The sequence below is a fragment of the Cynocephalus volans genome, chromosome 14 (assembly GCF_027409185.1).
Source record: "Cynocephalus volans isolate mCynVol1 chromosome 14, mCynVol1.pri, whole genome shotgun sequence".
NCBI lineage: Eukaryota > Metazoa > Chordata > Mammalia > Dermoptera > Cynocephalidae > Cynocephalus > Cynocephalus volans.
Window position 1 is genome coordinate 96487252 of NC_084473.1, and position 9700 is coordinate 96496951.

Sequence of the window (9700 nt, forward strand, 5' to 3'; positions counted from 1 at the left end):
TCAACACAGGGCTCAAGTGCTGGTCCCCACAGGAAGTTCCCCATTTTAGAAGTAAGCAGGAAACAACAAATTAGTTCCAGTGTAGAGTTTAAGTGGTATGAACAGTGAATAATCCAAAACAGAACTGAAAGAAAAAACAAAATACCCGCAGACCAGAAACAAAGTTTAATATTAACTAGTAAAGGTCTCACTTCACCAAAGGATACTTATAAAACCTAGAAGGACTGGAAGCCTCCTGGGCCCCCAAGCCAAAGAGGGGAGAGGGCCAGGGGCCTCAGCCATGCCCCCTAACACCCACAACCAGCCCAGCAACAACCACTGAGCCACCACAGGAAGCATCCCAGCCTCCCGAACTGGGACAGTGGGGGGCCAAGGGCCTTGGCCATGCCCCCTGACAACTGCACTGAGCCAAGTGACAACCACCAAGCCACCACAGAAAGTGCCCTGGGCTCCCAAGCCAGGATGGTAGGGGGCCAAGGGCTTCAGCCACACACCTCCAACATCTGCAACCAGCCCAGTGATGACCACTGAACCACTGCTGGAAGACTCCTGGTCTCCCAAGCCAGGGCAGTCAGGGGCTGAGGGCTTCAGCCACATCCCCCTAACATCTGCATTCAGCCCAGCAACAACCAAGCCACCACTGGAAGGCCCCTGGTCTCCCCTGAAGTAATGAGGGGGGTGCCATAGACCTCAACCATGCCCCCCCTCCTTTCTCCTTCTCCTACCCTATTTGCTTCCCCTTTCTTTTCCGCCATCCCACTCAACTGCTCTGCAACAACAACTTAGAATGTAAAAACAGATGGAGCTGGAGACCGACCCCTCCTCCCACAACCAGGCAGGCTGCCCCTGCCATAGGGCCCACCCAGGGTCCTGAGGTCTGGATCCAGGGACCAACCTCTCCTCCCACAACCAGGCATGCCACTGCTGCCACAGGGCTTGTTACTCTCTCAGAAGGAGAGAAGAAATCTAGGGTTATCAGAGGTGGGAGGGAAGAGGGAGAGGGGGATAGGGAGAGATTGGATAAGGGGCATAAAAAATAAGTATGATTTGTAATAATATATATGCTAATAATATTGATTTGATCAACATATGTTAATGTTGAACCCTCAAAATATGTATAATCAATTATGATTAATTTTTTTAAAAAGACAAAAAGACAGTCAGACTTGATTAAAATGAGCCAAACTCTATACTGCTTAAAAGAGACATTTTAAATACAGGAACTCAGAAAGATTGAAATTAAAAGTACAGAAAATATATGATATAAATAATAACCAACAGTAGGCTGTAATAGCTATAATAATACCAGACAAAATAGACTTTAAGATAAGAACCATTTTTAGAGTTAAAGAAGAACATTTCATAATAATAAAATGATCAAATAACAGGAAGATATGATTATTTTAAATAACCCAGAGGTCAACGTAGAAATCACAATGGAAATTTAAAATATTTCAAATCAAATGACAATGAAAATAGAAAGTGGCAGTCAGCAAATGTCATGCTTAGAGGGAAATTTATAGCTTTAAATACATTTATTATGGGAGAAAAAAGGCTGAAAATCAATTAACTAAGCATCCATTTCAATAAACCTAGAAAAAGATCATCAAATTAAAAACAAAATTAATAGAAAGAAGAAAATAATAAGGAGCAAAAACCAATGTATTAATAAAAAAATATATAATACAGAAAAATCAAAGAAGCCCAAAATTAGTTTGTAGACTAATCAATTTGTTAACCCCTTACCTGGACTGATGAAGAAAATGGAGAAAAAAATCATAAAACACCAGTATAGATCATATAGAGATTCTATAGACAATAAGAAGATAATTAGAAGATAATATAAACAACTTTATGCCAATAAATCTGGACATTTAGATGAAATGGGCGAATTCTTTAACAAGCATGTTGAGGCTCAGAAAACAATACTCCAAAATATGACATTTTGACATGCTGAGCACTTCTAATTAAAGGAAATTAGAAGGACTTAGAAGCTGCCTCAGAATCAAGGTCTCTCTGATTTTCCCTGGTTTCTTTCCCCAATATTCTTCTGAGAGCTGTTACCTGAGAGACTTAATGTGCAGAATAAGACAACCTTTGTTCATAGTGCCTTTTCATCTCTCATCTTTCCATAACTTCCCCACAGCCCAGAGGAACTTCATCCCAAGCTATTGTCTCTTCTTTGGGCCCATTCACCTTCCCTAAAAGTTATTTACTCTTACTCTAAAGTTGCTTACATTTCTTATTTCCCTCTCCCCTGTGAAGAGGGTTTTTAAGCTTCAACCACCTGGCCCTTCTTTGAGTTTCACATTTTGTGTGAAGCCCATGCCCTTGCATGTTAATTAACTTGTATGCTTTTTCTCCTGTTAATCTGTCTCTTGTCACTTTATTTCAACAGACTCAATTATCAAACCTTCAGAGGAAAAGTTTAAACTTCCCTACAAATGCTATATTTTCCAAAATCGTCACAATAAAGAATAGAAAATATGAGTAGCCCTATATTTATTAGGTAAAATAGAATAAATAATTTAAAATCTTTTTACAAGGAAAATTCCAAGTTCTGATGGCTTCAGTGGGAAATTTCTCTAAACATCAATAACATTAATAATACATAAACTTTTCCAGAGAAAAGACAAAAAGGTTAAGAAGCCAGCATAAACTTTATCACAATCTGAAACTTCAGCTAAAAAATTCACAAAATAATCTACAAGAACAAAATATAAATCTAATTTATCAGAAAACACACACACAAAAGAAGTCAGAAATACGGTGAAAGATTTAAAAAGAAGCAATCAAAACAAAAAGCATAACCTAAAATAGGACAGAAATAAGACCAAAAATATTAGTTAAAATAATATTGATAGGCTTTCCTATTCAAAAAGAAAAAAAATCAGATTACAAAACCAAACAAACAAAAAAAGCCACAATTCTAAAATAGAGAAATACATGTGCATGTAAGAATTATACTGAGAATAGTGTTCAGGAAAGTTAAAAAAAAAATTTTTTTTAAAGGCCAATCCAGTAAAGATAAAGCAAGATCATGATATTTAACTTAAACAAGTTGAAATTCAGAGCAAAAGGCATTTACAAGCTTAAAAATATATATTTTATAAGAGTAAAATCATACAATTCACAAACTTATGCATATCTGTGACTCAAATGATATAATATAAACAATGTTTCAACTTGACTCATTCAGCACAACCTCAGTCAACTTCTAGCACAAAAAAGCTGGAAACCGTGTGATGTGAGTTCCTTTAATCAGAACTATCAATGGAGAATTGGAAAACAAACATGAGCAGCATGAAGTGATCAACATGCGAAAGGATTGGAATCAACTGGAAAGCAGTAAGGAAGTATTTGGCTATTCTAGGATGGCTACAGTGAAGATGTTACTGTCAGGTCATCAGCATTTTGTGTTGCAAGTGGCAGATAACAGCTGTTGTAGCGTCTGGGGCAATGGTATATTTGGGCATGCTCACGTCTTTCTTATACCTATCCCACCATTGTATCTCAGAAGCAGACAACTTGTTTTCCAGGATTCACAGGTCTACGGGTGGAGAGGAATCATACCCAAATTCTCACTGAAGCCTGATTTACATGATTTAAAAGACGAGATTTGGGCCTTTTTGTTGCTTTGCCTCCCACAGATTTGTCACCCCTTTTCCCCTGGGTGACGGAGCCGCCAAAGATTACTCAAAGCCCATCTCTTCTGAGCAGTGAGAAACCCCAGAAAGCGGTTAATCTCCCAGAACTTCAAGAGCAAGGCATTCCTTCCATTTGGGAAATTAACCACGAATTGGGGTTCTCTTCCTGCATTTATTCTCCAGCCAGGAATTACAGGAAGAGAACATAGGTGGGGTTTTTGCTAAGTACAGTTTAACAAGTTTAACAATAGAAGCTGGTAACCTGCAATTAAGTCAATCCACTAACAAAAGCTTGATTTTAGCAAACATCCCTTCTCCCTGCAGAGGCTTCCCAGTATCTTTACATATCAATCAGTAACCTGTCTGTTTTTGAGCCAGCAATCTTGCTGTGCTACACTTCTTTATCTTACAACAGATACTAAATAGCCTTGGGAAAATTTCCTGTTTTTGTAAGGTCAATATTTGAAACTGTAAGGCTCTGGAAAACCAGGCCCTGTGAAGTACACTTGCTTTATGCATACTCTACACATTTCGGATGAGATTTTGAACTTAGACTTGATACTGGAATGGGTTAAGACCTTGGAGATGTTAGAATAGACTGAATGTATTTTGCGCATGGGATGGACATGAATTTGGGGACCCCAGAGGACAGACAGTACCAGGCTGAATACTGTCCCCCCAAAATTCACGTCTCCTTGAAACCTCAGAATGTGGCCTTATATGGAAAGAGGGTCTTAGTGGATGTAATTGTTAAATTAAGATAAGAACTGTAAAAGAAAAATCTGAAGCACAATAAAATTTTGAAGTTTATTTTGAGTACGAAGCAATTTATGAGTTGGGGAGCTCCAAACCAGAAGTGGTTCAGGAACACCACCAAGGGAATGCAAGTTGGAGGCTTTTACAGGATTGACACTGAAGTAAAGCAAAGAAAACATCTGATTGGCTACAATCACACAGTTGCCTTATTTGATCTATCCCACCGGAAAGTCCCTACTTATACAGTAACAAGTTTGTCGGATGCTTCTGATTGGCTGAGCTTAAGTTTTGTTTAATACAGGCATTTATAAGAAATAGTTCAAGTTAAGTTTTGTTTATGTTTGCAAATCAAGCAAGGTTGAGGTCACTTACGAGGCCTAATTGATTTTGTTGGCTTCAGTCCTGGTCTTCAATTTAATTTACTCTAACAGGTCATACTGGATTTGGGTGGACTTATAGTCCAATGATTGGTGTCGTTATAGGAAGAGAAAACAGAGACATAGAGACAGACACACAGGAGGAAAGGCCATATGAAGATAGAGGCTAAAATGGGAGCTGTACATACAAGCCTAGGAGCATCGAGGACTGCCAGCCACCACCAGAGCTAGTAGAGAGGCAGATTCTTAGATTGTTCCTAGAGCCTTCAGAGGGAGCACGGCCCTGCCCCCACCTTGATTTCAGACTTCCAGCCTCCAGAACTATGAGAGAATAAATTTCTGTTGTTTTAAACCACCCAGTTTGCGGTAATTTCTTACAGGGACTCTAGGAAACTAACACAGCGGCCCTTCAGTCTTCTGTCTATTCTTACCCTTCTTTAACATGTGTGTGTGTGAAATTAGGGCATGTACACATCGTTGTTAGATCTTAGGCATCTTTCTTTGTGATTAAGTCCTACAGCAGCATACTTAATGGCCACACAGTACGCCTTTTTATGAATACAGCAGAATTTACTTAACCTTTTCTCCATGGCTGCACATTAGCGTACCTCTTATTTTCCCCGTTGAACATCTCTCCCAAAGTTCACTTGATGCTGTATGAGAGGTGGTAGAGGGTAGTGTTTACATCTAAGAATCTGGAGCCAGACTAGATTCAAATCTCAACTCCATCTCATACTAGCTGTCTGATGGAGTTTGGATGTGTGGTCCCCACCAAAACTCATGTGAAAATCTGCTCCCCTATGTGGCAGTGTTGGAAACTGATTGAGTCATGGGGGCGGATCCCTCATGAATGGATTCATGCTTTCCCTAGGGGAGGAGGGATTAATGAGTGAGTTCTCACTCTATTAGTTCCTGCGAGAGCTGGTTGTTTAATAGACCCTGGTTCCTCTCTCTCTCTGTTCCTCTCGCCATGTGATCTGCTTGTACCCACCGGCTGCCTGCCACGTTCCGCCATGAGTAGAAGCAGCCTGAGGCCCATGCCAGATGCAGCTGTCCCAGAATAGTAAGCCAAATGAACCTCTTTTCCTTATAAATTACCCAGTCTGAGGTAATTCTGTTATAGCAACACACAAACGGACTAATACACTGTCTAACCATAAGCTAGTTATATAATCCCTCTGCGCCCTCCTCATAGGGTTGTGGGGTGTTGCTAGGTTTCATGGAAAACCCTTAGGGCAAGTAGTGCTGGCAACATGGCATGGCACGTGCTCTGTCCGTTCCGACAGTACTTCCTTCACCCAGAACGCGCCATCACAGGAATGAGTGAGAGAGCTCCTGGGGACAGAATGCACTGCACACCTTTCACGTCCTTAAGTTCTGGGGAGACTATAAAACCTGACCCACACCTCATATTTCTTCTGAGATGAGACCAATGTCCAAAGAAGCAGGAATGACCCTGTTCAGTGGAAATGTCACCTGGGAAAGGCAGCGGGCAGGTGGCCAAACTCTTCTCCAGCTCCTCCAAGTGTCACATTCAAAGAATGCAACTATCTGACTATGCAAGATTTAGATTCGATCCAGCAAAAATTTATGGAGCACCCACAACATGCTAGGCCCTACATGGGGTGTTTTCACAGATATTGTCCTTTTCCTTCTTCGTGACAGCAAATAAATCCATCAATCTTTACTAAGCTATAGTGGCTAAATATTAAAATCAGAGAGAGTAAATCAGTAGCTCTCAAATTAAGGATGCATTAGAATCATCTGGAGGAAAACAGACTGTCACCCAGAATTTCTGATCAAGTAGGTCAGGGTAGGGCCTGAGAATTTGCATCCTAACAAGTTCCCAGGTGATGTTGACACTGCTGGCTCTGAGGACCCACACTTTGAGAACCACTGGAGGAAACAACGTAGGCCATCAGGGACAATCTAGAATGCCCCTTTCCTGTCAGGGATGTTGTGGCTGTCTTAAAAGCTGGGAGGCTTGGATGGCGAAGATATCTGCTATGGATATTCCTCCTTAGTCTAGTTTAGTAGTACTTCCACTAGAGTGTCCCTAAGAATTCCTGTGTGGGTTGCATAAGTGAAGCCAAGAATGCATGCTCTATGGGGTTTAAGGGATTTTCGAGGGTGGTGTTGGTTCTACTTGAGTTTTGCCTTCTGTGCTAATTACAAAATATTTAATTCTTTATGCCATCACATAATAATAGATAGAATGCAGTCAGTGTGAGAAGACAGATTCTGCACACCTGCAACTGAGGGGAAGACAAGAGGAGAAAAGATTATGCATGTGAAGGCATTTGTGCTCACTCTTGAAGAATGCATAAGATGTCAGGAGTTCCCCTAAGTGCAGACATTCCGGGCAGAGGACCCACGCATATGCAAAAGCATACAGGCAGCAAGGTCCGGGCTTCTTCAGGAAATGGAGAGAAAATATGTCATGGTACTTGTGTTCCTCCCTCTGGGGAGAGGGCATTAAGTCATGACCCTGACACAGGGCTGTACCGCTTACATTTTCTCTTTGGTTTCCAGGGTTAAATGTAGTTAGCACAGCACTGAGGGGCTAGAAGTGCAATTAACAAACAAGAGCATCCCAGAGGGCACTGGTTATGGGGTCTTCTGAGAGCAGCACTGTCCAGCAGAACTTTCTGTGATAACAGAAATGTTCTATATCTACATTGTCCAACATGGTAGTCACTAGCCATATGTGATGATTCAGCACTTGAAATGTGGCTAGTGGGACTGAGGAACTGAATTTTCCATTTTAGTTCATTTAATTTTAATTTTATGTAGGCACGCGAGGTGACATGTGGTCGTAGCTCTGGAGATGGCCTCCGAGATCATAACTGCTGGTCTACCAGTCTGTGGTGTTGACTCCCTGCAGATTCCTCTCTACCACTCATTATTATTTCTTGAATACCTACTGTGGGTAAAGTTCTGAATTAGATGCTGGTGGGAGTAACAATGGAGGGGGCATGGTCCCTGCATTTTAGAAGCTCATGGCCTGGAGAGGTCCCTGCATTCTAGAAGCTCATGGCCTGGAGAGACGGAGCTGAACAGGCAATTGGAATGCCCCGAGGTGAGTGCAGTGGCCGAGGGAGCCCAGAATTCAGTGGCAGCACATGGAGAGAGAGCTGCTGTCCTGTCTGTTGCCCAGAGACGGCCTCTCAGAAGAGGTGGGGCCAGAGGCTGAGCTGGCATTAGGGGTGGAAGTTGAGGAAGGGCCAAGTGGGGGAGGCCACATGCTGTGGTTGTCATGGCGACACGAGGCCCTGGAACTCAGCCCGTCTGCCTGCTCTTGTGTTGCTGTTTAATTAAGCCACCAAACCGTGTCAGGGAATTGCCATTCATCTCATTTATTTTTATACCTTATTTCACCTCAAAGAGAGTTGAGGAGGATTGTGAGAAGGAACACACAGCACAGTCAGATAAAAATAGAAAGCCTTAGAGTGCAAGCAAAGCACAGGTAACTAGCAGCATGAAGCCAGCGGGCTCCTGCATGAGCCCTCAGATGCATTTATTCCCATGGAGGAGCCCCTGTCTGTGTGACACCTGGGACCTGAGGCACTTGACAGCACAGCAGTGGGGCCTGCAAAGGCTTTTCCCAGGCAGCACCTAACTAAACAATGGTCCGAAGATAGAGGTGACTTGAGGACGCAGCACCCCAGAGCCCTCCCAGTTCCATAAGTGCAGAAGAAGAAATGACAGAACCCTGTGGCCTAGCACCCAGTTACAGGTTAAGCTGAGTCCCCTCCAAAAAGGTATATTGAAGTCCTAACCCCCAGTATCTCGGACTGTGACCTTCTGTGGAAATAGGGTCTTTGCAGATGTAACCAAGTTAAAATGAGGTCATTAGGGTGGGTCCTAATCCAATATGAGTCATGCCTGTATAAAAAGGGACAATCTGGACTTGGCAATAAACACACGCAGAAAGAAGAGGGCCGTGGGATGATGCAGGATTGGACTGATGCATCTACAAGTCAAAGAAAACTGCAGTCTGCCAGCAAACTACTGGAGGCTGGAGGAGGCAAAGAAGGGCCCTTCTCCTGTAGGTCCCAGAGGGGACACCTTGATTTTGGACTTTGAATCTCAAGAACTGTGAGACAATAAATTTCTGTTGTTCTAAGCCACTTGGTTTGTGGTACTTCGTTACAGCAGCTGTCAGCGACTAGTACACACCCAGACTCACAACACACTGCCTGAAAGGCTGTTAGAGGGAGGCCCTGGCTTGGGAGTGTGTGAGCTGCGGAGGCTGCGAGGCCGGGTGCTGAGGTTCGTGGTAATTATTTCTAACTCTAGAAACCTTCTCCACCATTAATTTAATTATTCCTGTACCACAGGGAATAGGAGCAGATCACACACAAAAAGTTTCAGTTCCTACACAATCTTAGAAAGACTTTCCCTTCCCTGATGAGTGCTCTCCTTGTTTCTGGGTTTTGTTTTTGTTTTTGATTTTGGTTTAGTTCCTTATGTCTTTGACTAGGCACTTTTCTTCATAGTCTGTAACACTTTAACTTTATTTTACAATACAAATAGCCAGCTGTAACTAATATGCACCTTTCATCGCATGTCAGAATTACAGACAACGTTACTTGTCACACCTGACAGAGAATTTAGATGTGGTCCTAGGTGACTAAAGTCACTGGAAATGAAAAACTATACAAGAGAATCATTAAAAAAAAAAAAAAATTAGGGGTGGGGAAGGGTAAAGTGAACTGGTTTGTTTGCCTTAGTATATAACAAAGGTCCAGCCTCTACAGTGCAATTTTTGATTTCTACAATTTGGTTTAATAACAGCGTCCCAATGTAAGCTGGCCTGTGATTTTTTTTGAACACTTTTCTGTGCTTCAGTTTCCTTATCTGTAAAGTAGCAATAATAATAACAGGACCCTGCCGTGTAATTGAGTACTTGGAACCATA